Below are 9,833 nucleotides of genomic sequence, written 5' to 3' on the forward strand. Positions count from 1 at the left end.
GTCTTGCATGGGGGAGGCTGACTCTCTCCCCCCCTCCCCACTTCCCTTCCAAGTGATGACAAACTCGCTAGAATGCCTGTGATGCATGACTCATAAAGATATGATTTTTGAAACGCTATTGAGGTGAAGATTATACAGAGTGGAAGTGCGAGGAGGAGCAAGATAGAGACAATAAGACAGAGGGAGAGACAGAGAGAGCGAGAGAGAGACGCAGCATCTCAGAGAGTCTTTTGCTTGAGTTGACAGTCACGGTTTCTGTCTCAATCTGCAGGATGGATTTTAAATAATCTGGTTTTACCCACTTATTTCATGACTTTAAGACAGAGTCAGATGAGGGAAAAGAGGATAGCCTGCAGCATAGTAAAAAAAAAACCTCTCTTACTCATTTCTTCACCCTCTCTCTCTCTCATCATGTGAGCATTCATCTCCAGTGCAGTGAAACAAGGCTAAACAAGGATAAAGATAAGGTCAAACACACATGGACACAGTTAATCTTCATCCCGTCATTCCCAGCCCTGCACATGAGATAGTACTCCTCCAGGAGAGCCTCCATTATCTCTCCAAGTAGAACAAAAAAAATACTAACAACTGTTCTCTTCTGTGTCACTGAACGTTATTGACGATGCATGATGGGGGCAAAACTGGGAGGGAAGTGCAATTTGACTGGAGCCAGAGTTTTCTCAGACAGTACACACGCAGAATTAAGAATTTCATTGTCTTCAACATTGTCACCATTCTCACACTGTCTCTCCCTTCTAAGTGCACCACCATCTTCTCCCCCCCTTCGCCTTCCATTCGTCCATTTCATTCATTTACCACCATCTCCTCTCTCCCTCCATCTCAACCCCACATTTCCCTCCGAACCACTCTGCTTCCCCACCCCCCGCGCCCCCCATCTTCCAGCACGTCGAGCTGGTGAAGGTCATTTTAGTGTTACAGATGGGGGGAGGGGAGGACGCGGTTATATTGTGGAACTGCTGCATCGGATAACTGCAGAGAGATGGATATATGAATGATTACTGTGGGAACATGAGAGCGCGGAGAAATAAAAAAAGAGAGATGGTGATGGAGACACAATCTCCTCTCGACCTTTGTCGGTCTTCTCATGAGGACCCCTATTGCGTCGTGTTTTTGCATGCCCGCCCGCTCACAAGAACTCTGCCTTTATGTGTGCACCAATGCATGCGCTGCCATTTGTTTTCATTAGTGGTCCATCACGATGGTCACCCCCCCTTCAAATTACCCATGTGTCAGTGACAGCATCATTGCTTTGGTTTTACAGGAGCATTACACTCAGAATACTGAGCGTTATTTGGTCTCTCCACAAACTAAATAAATAAAAGAAGAATAGATTAAGTGTCTGTGTCTGCTCTAAGCACACGGGCATGTTTTGCTGATTAGCTCATCAGCAGCAACAGAAACTCTAATGAAATTTTGCCTCAAAGGCCAAAGAGCACATTAGCAGCAAGCAAAAATTTGAGAAGAGCAATAAAGCAAGTTAAGGCTGCACCAGTTTGGTCTGTAAAAAAAACTAAAATCTCCTCACATACTGGATAGGCTCACACCGTGCATCTCAACACTAATTTGGAACTTTTACTTTACAATATGTTGCCCCCAACACTGCACTAAATATGATAGCTGTCATAAACAGTGAGCAATATGATAATAATATGCAACAAAGAGAAAACATTTTTTTTTGCTTTTCCATTAGCGATAGTACCTGAAACCTGATATTTGAGGTTCTAATTGAGCTGAGCTGATACTATGAGTGACGTCGTCAGACAGCCGGCCCCTGATTGGTCAGAGAATCAAACCGAACAATGCCGAACTATAGCTCACTTAAAGCGACTTAAGAAATTATGGAAACTTGCATTAATCTCCAACATTTAGCATGGAAATGATCTAAAATCTCAATATTTAACAGAGGAGTGTATTTGGCGACTGCACTGCTGAATGTCTGCGATTGCGAGCGACGAGCCACATCCCAAACCCTGCTGCTGTATTTCAGTTCAGTGACGGTGTCAGGCTGTGCTCCGGTCACGCAGGAAGTGCTCAACAAATCTTTTTAATTAACTCATTTTAATGATTTAATACATTGAAAACAACTGCTTTACAAGTAACTAAAAAATGCGGCGTACGTTTCCTTTTCCAACAAGAACCTGAAGTTTGTAAAACGCTCCCTCTCCTGCACCAAAGTCCATGAAAAAAATCCTAGTTTTTACTTCTCAGGGACACAGGAGCTGCTCGTCTACTGCTGCTTCATTTGGTTAATTTGTGCCACTTAAGGTAAGTATTGATAATGAATCACTGTCTGACAACAACACTTCAAAAAACCGGAATTATCCCTTTTGTGCCCAAGTTGTTCACAAACTTGGGCACACTGACTAAAGATGAAAGCAGCCACATGACACAGAGTTCCCTCTCTGTGAGCAGCCAAACTCCGGCTACAGAAAGTTATATTTCCTTTTCTGCTCACGTCTGACAAATCTCCCTGACTGGGTGTTTGTTATTATAGCATTCAGTTACTGCATGCACGGGAGGTTCTGCCCCTTCAAATGAACAGCCAAAGAAAAGCCCTCGATGTTGTGTGGATTTTGCCAAACATGTCGGTTCCCCTGCTGTGTGATTGTCAGACATACAGCTCTGCAGCTATCTCCCCCCTTCTACCCACAGGCAGTAAAAGCTCAGTTGTTGAGGTTTAAAATGGCTCAGTATTTAGCAAAACCTGAACCTTTCCCTTCCTCCCTGGAAAGTATATAAAAAGAGAGGTGGAGTTGAGAGGGAGCTGCAACAGAGCCAAAGCTAAAGCCCTGTTCCTGCTGCTCAGAACTGATGCGCCGCATCAACACGAGGAGAGGCAGCTAATAATCTGTGGAATGAAATGAATGGCAGTCATTTCCCTCCCTTGTGGATGGGGTAACCTGACTGTATTATACAGATTAATGGCACTCCGTCGCGGGAGAACATGAAAGAGTAGGTGCATGTTTTTGCATGAGCAGTTAGGCTTACAGATATATACCTGTGGCTTATGAATATTAATGGGATCTTCTCCATCAACCAAGGCAGTGCCATTCAACCCCCCCCCCCCCCCTTCTGATTTTCTCAGGGACAAGAAGCAGGACGACCCTGGCATTTACACACTAATGAAAACAATCAAGGCGAATATGTTAATCTGCCTGACTGAAACAAACTGTGCTCCTTCAAAAAGGCCACATGCTCCTGTGAGTAATCACCTATGGCGAGCGAAGCCATTCAACCATAATCATTATGGCTCTGTATTTGACCTATGAATGAGCTGTACTTTATACACACCGCAGCAACGCATGGATAGAAGATGAGGTCGTCCATTCATGTCTCTAAAAGATTGCAAGGTGATCAATACAGAGTGGGAATCACTGTGCAAAACAGTACGAAATGCTAAAATAATTATATTATTCATACAGTGGACTAATCCTGGTAAACCAGAACAAATGGTGAAATGAGCTTAACTGTTCATAAGAGCAGTGTTGGCTGCTTGAATTGAGCTGATAACAGCTTTGAGGGGAGGGATTTTTATTTTTTTTTAGATTGGCATAGACACCCATAGAGACAAACAACGATCACTTCACACACTCACACCTACGGTTCATTTAGAGTGTCCAATCTACCTTATCCCCATATCGCATGTTTTTTTTTTTTTGGGGAACCCTGAGGAAAACCCACTCACATACCATTAGAACATGCAAACTCCATGTAGAAATGGCCCTTGTTCGGAACCCGGGTCTTCCTGCTGCAAAGGCAAAGAGTTAACATAGACATAACAAAGCTAATCACAGCAGAATAATCAGCTAGTTTCATGTACTCTTAAAAACTGCTGTCAGAGAAATCCTAAAGTTAAAAAACTACTTTTCTGTTCTGTGACATGGATCACATGCAACATCATTACATAATTAAAAAAAACTACAGGCCCTTGTACAGCCAGTAATCATTAATAAAACTGTGAAACAACAATTTCTATCAAACTTACACTCAAAGATTAACCAATTTTGAAACGAACACATATGAAAACGAATATGATAGGTCGATTTCTGTGAGAGGTAGTTTAAAAGACTAAAACAACGCTTTTCTCGGAGCAATGTGGGGTTATGTGTCTTGCCCAAGGACACATCAGCATGTAGACTAGCAGAGCCAGGAATCAAACCCACAACCTTTGAGCTGAAAGACAAATCAGTCTACCACTGAGCTACTGTCGCCCCATTCATCTGCAATAGAAATCTGTATATGAAGAGAGAATACACTCAAAAAAATAAAATGTTTTGGTCAAAGATCCAGATCCAGACTATAACGACGTATAAGAGCTTTAGGTTTAAGTAACATGTCCCCATCACTGTTTATTTATCTTGTTAATGATGACTTAGAGGGATAGAAAACATGACGGCAGACAAGATCTGAAAAGACGGAGACTAGTTGGAAGCAAGTGAAATGACCTTTACAGTGACATCTTCTTTAAAAAAAAAAGCCCTCAGTGTCAACTCTGAATGAAATGTAATGAACTAGGGTTTAAATTTGAAGTATAGATGTCACGGTAAGTGCAAATAAGGACGACCCAAATGCGGCGCTCGCATGAGCATGATATAAATGACACTTACAGTGAAAGGTGTCCAGAACTCAAGGCAAAGACAGGGTCAAAAAACAACATCCAGTACAGCACGAGGACAGACACAAGGGATAAAAATAAAATAAATAAAGGAACACAGGACAGAGTTTTATGAGGACAAATGGCAACAAGGTCAGGGAAGCACGTCGACTACATAAACAAAGAGGAAGCCAATAAAACACATGTGAGACACATCAGAGCAAAGCAGGTCGTCAGGGAGGCGGGAAAACACAGGAAGTAAAGGATAAGGTGAGAAGCAGCAAAATAAAACAGGAAGTAAAGCCGGGGGCGCACAGAAAATAATCTTCAAAGTAAACAGAAGTCTGAACATGACATTAAAACCTTAAAGTTAAAAAAGTGTTAATTATTACACCAACTACAGTTAATTAAAAGCCACATATTTAAATGTTGACATTCATAAAACATGTTTCAACTGTCACCATATACAGTACATAATGCAAGTGTGAACAGATTTAAATTCCTCCTTCATTCTCCTACTTGTTCAAAGGCAGTGATGACATGTCCATTTTTACTCTCGACTGACAGGGTAAACACCAGAGCTGTGAAAAAAATCTTTTTAATAAGGAGGAACAACTGTGTCTGTCTGTGTGTGTCCGTGTGTGTCTGTGTGTGTGTGTGTGATACTGGCTGCATTTAGTCACGCTAAGGGGCAGGACAAAGATATAAAAAAACAGAAGCAATCGTAAGTGACAGAGAGGCGGAATGGCAAAATTGGAGGGATTAGTCATTGCAAAGAGAAGTGTGACATGTGCACACACACACACACACACATTTGAGGTGATGATGATGAAAAAAAAAGTCAATGGTCAACTTTAGTGGCTGTCCCAATGAGTAAAAATCTAATAAAAAGAAAATACTACATGTAAAACAGGTAGAAATAAAGGCAAACAGGTCGTTTTCTTTTGAATAAATGATTAAATTGTTCATTTATTACCTACACACAAAGGCTGGGATTCAAATAGGTGACCTTTGAGACAGCGATACCGTCACTATGTGGCCTGAATAAATGACAAAAAAAATACATATACACATTGGTTTTTTTACACCCATCAAACACAATTCTGTCAAGTTTAAGATGTACTTGGAAGGCGTCAGTGTGTGATTTCATGTCTCAGATGCTGCACCACTGGCAAAAATCAAAAACTGGCACCATCCACTGGAAGACCTCAAGAACGTCTCTGAATACAGTAATGTCCCACTACAGACACCTCTGCTGCTTCTTATTGACAGGTCGACACCAGCCAGGGTTGTGGGAGGCGCTCTTGAGACATTTTTTAAAAGAGAATTGAATATCAGGCTTGACTTTTCTTTCTTTTTCATTAAAAAACCATAAGAAATTGTGATCTTTGTGTCTGTAGGAGCTTATGAGGACAAATCTGGAATCACAACTATTTTTGTGAGACATTTCGGCCGATCCTCACAACTTCAAAGGGCTTCTTGAGGGTTAGACTCGGTTTTGGATTGGAGTAAAAATTAACCCTTGAGCACTGATCGTATCGCAGATGACACGTTTGCACGTTTTTCGTGAAGCCAGAGAATTATGGAATCAGATTTGTGTCAATATTAGTCATTTTTCACAAATCAAACAACACTTATATTATTATTATATTTATTATTATTATTATTATTATTATTATTATATAACAGCACTTTATATTTTCCGCCTGGAACTCGTTCCCCAAACATCTGACAAAATAATTGTAAATATCTAACATTTCTCAGATTCTATACATAAGATACTTACAATTTTTTTGTGGGATGTTGACGTGGAACAAGTTCTCCAAGCGACTCCAAGCCTGTGACAACTTCTAGCCCATTGAGCTGTCACTCCAAAACTCCAGCCAATCAGCAGGCAGCTTCCTAAGGCCCGCCCACAAACAAAAAAACCACAGTGCAAAGAACAAATGCATTTTCAAACAATAAAATACAATATTTTGGAATGATTAAATCGATATTTTGTGTGTTTGTTTGAAAATATGGACACAAATCTAAATCCATAGAGAATCAGCGTCTTTGTCACAGGAGAGGAGAGAGTTACATACGTTTCCATATGTTGGCCTGTTTTTACACATTGAGACCGGCAGTGTTTTTTCTAAATAAAACTTTTAAATTGTTATTACACTATTTTGACACGCAGTAAATTGTAAATAACTGCCAGATATTGAAAGTCAATATGGAAAAATGGGCAAAAGCACTTACTCACAGGATTATTTTCTCGACGCTTTATGGTTAGTCCAGACGGACTAGGTGTGTGTTAAAGGTGTTAAAGGTGTAAGTTACGTTAAGGGCATTTAATAATGATTGTTAATGTTATGTCATGTGGCTATGGAAATGCATTATCAGTGTCCTCACCAAGACTGATGTGCCAGAATGTGTGTGTGTGTAGCCTACAGGGTTAGACATCTTTGTCCTCCGTTCAATACCGCTGTCACCGGCCCATGAATTATGGAAGTGTGTGGAAGTGACAAAAGCACGGCCTACAGCCAAATGACACTTTTATTGAGTTGTGAGATGTGATGAGTGTGTGTGTCTGTGTGTGTGTGTGTGTGTGTGTAATTCTGTATGCTTTGACTCTTTCATCATTGTTTTGATAAACAGACACAGATCACTTCTCTCTCGCCGCCGCTCTCTGTTGACGCTACCGGCTACAAAACTCTCTTCAGTCTCTTCTTGCTCCAACATTCAGCTGCTGCCACAGAGCAAACAGTGGTTTAAAATGTGGTTTCATTACTTACAGGAAAGACCTGCAAGATGGTTCAGATGGTTCATACAGGTGATATTCTCCATCACAGGTACACGACAAAAGGTTCAATCTCCTCTGAACTGACAGTAAAAGGCTTTCTTTTCTCAGGCACTAAAGCCTGCACTGAAACGTGGATGTATTTTTCTTTTCATTTTAACCGAGAAGTTTCTTTTCTACAGCAAAACTGTGCCATATCAGGTTACTATAGCAACACACATGGATGAACTCCTGTGATTAAACTAGTGATGACGTGACGTGAAAACAAATTATGTGGAAGAGTGCATTATCCCATCATCGAAGAATCGCTGACCGGCGAGGAAATTATAATGATGTTTCCACTAAATGGGGAAATGTACCGAAATAAATTAGGAATTTACTTTTCCTTTTTTTAAATGTGCTCAAAGTATAAGATGCACATTCACTGTCTCAGAAAAATGACATTACAAATACATGTAAAGAAAAAACGCGACATAAATAAAATGCCAAAGTGGTTGATATTTCCCTGGAGTTTACCGTGCGCAGAAAAAGATGAGCAAAAAAAATTAAGAGCACAGAGCTCTAATAAGCACCACATTTTTCTCACAGCACACACACACACACACAGTTTCACAGCTGCTTCTCTGCAATGCCCTAAAGTTGTTATCGTGAAGTGGCATCCAGGAGCTTAAGGGTGGTTAGGGTGCATGACATGCGTCCCCACAGAGTACAGTACACACTACACACACACACACACACACATCTACACTCACCAACACGCACACGGATGTGTATTTGCCGTAATTAAGACACGCTCTTGAGAATTCTAGTTTTTAACATTTCTATCTTTTCATCTATTTCCCAAAGGGGATTGTGCAAGTGAACATGATATGCATGGGAATCAAATTACAAGTATGCAATCTATTTATAGTGGTGTAATTTTTTTTTATTTTTGTTGCTTTTTAATACTTTATTCTGCAAGTTTGCCTTAAATGAAATGTATGTAGGACAAACAAGGAACATGGGGAGGTAAAGGAGGTTCAAATGTACAAAGGTCACTGGCTCCAGTGTGCCTCATAAAATACAGGAGGAAACAGAAAATGAAATGCCCTTGATTTTGCATTGTTTTAAGGATTCTATGCCTCTCTTTTCACATATTCAGGTCAAGGAGAAAAGAGAACAGTCACACTTCCTCACATTTTTATAGCTCTCAAGTTTCTTGAAGCATCTATAAAACCCACTAGGGCCGAACCTGAGGCTGCCACAATAATAGCCTCATGAGAGGAGCAGTAAATGGAAGTGAAAAGTGGAGGAGAGAAATGTTTCCACCTTCTCTGCTGAAGTAGTAAACATCCCGAAAAATCAGAAAAAAAATGAAACAAATAACAAAATAATAACTAGTAACTAGCAAAGCCACGGAATGATAATAACAACGTATACGTGTTGAGGGTTGGTCACTTCTGTCACCTATGATGTTTTGATACCGGCGATAATGGTGTCACTTCGAGAGCTCCATCTCTTCTCAGGTGGTACTTGGTATAAAACGTTTGAGGACCTCTGGTCTAGATAATGGAGCGGACAATTACAGCTGAATTTTCTAGAGCAGTCACTGAAACCGTATCCAGACTGAAGAGCAGAAAGAAAAGTAGCTGTAATTCTTTACACAGCTACTTACAGCAACTTATTTTCACTTTCAAGCCCCTGAGGTGACTTCCTATTTAAAAATATGCAAAACCTTCATGATCAGAAAAATCTAAGTGCCTCCTTTGATTTTTAAATACAAAGCAGTTCGCTACCTCCGTTAAAGGAAAACCACTTTCTTTTTTTCTTTTTTATCAAAGAGATGGAAACACTTAAGAAGATAATTCCTACCCAGTCTTGGATTAATTGCGAGTGGGGGATTAATAATTAAAAGAAAGTGAAAGTTAAATCAGGTTATCAGCATAATTACACATTTTGATTCAAATTCAGCCTCAAATTTATGCAAAGACAACCAACAGTCCTCACTGGATTTGCCTACTTTTAAATATAATTACAGGTAATTCTCGCAAAACAACACATTTCTTAAACCAAGTGACACCCAGCATCCGTCGACGACCACGTTATTAGTTCTCCAGCAGCACGTCAGGGCCACTGCCGCCGTCTCGGTACAGGTCAAAGCTGTCTGAAGCTTTCGCTCTTCTTTTCCCTCCATTAGGCCATTTCCCTGCAAAGCTGTCCATAAGGATTTGACATCAATTCTAATTTGTTGCACGTTGAAGTCTCATTAATTCACAATTACCGTGAGGGAAAACAGGAGAGAGGGAAATGGGGTGCTGTGACAATGAGTGGAATACCTGTCTGAACACAGACCAGGACTCACTGGAACCATATTGAAGGATGATTATGATCTTCTTTTCAGCTAAAGCTGACAACAACCGATATGTTTGCCATTATTTATGCCTAAATAAATGTTAA

The sequence above is a fragment of the Solea solea genome, chromosome 2 (assembly GCF_958295425.1).
Source record: "Solea solea chromosome 2, fSolSol10.1, whole genome shotgun sequence".
Classification (NCBI taxonomy): domain Eukaryota; kingdom Metazoa; phylum Chordata; class Actinopteri; order Pleuronectiformes; family Soleidae; genus Solea; species Solea solea.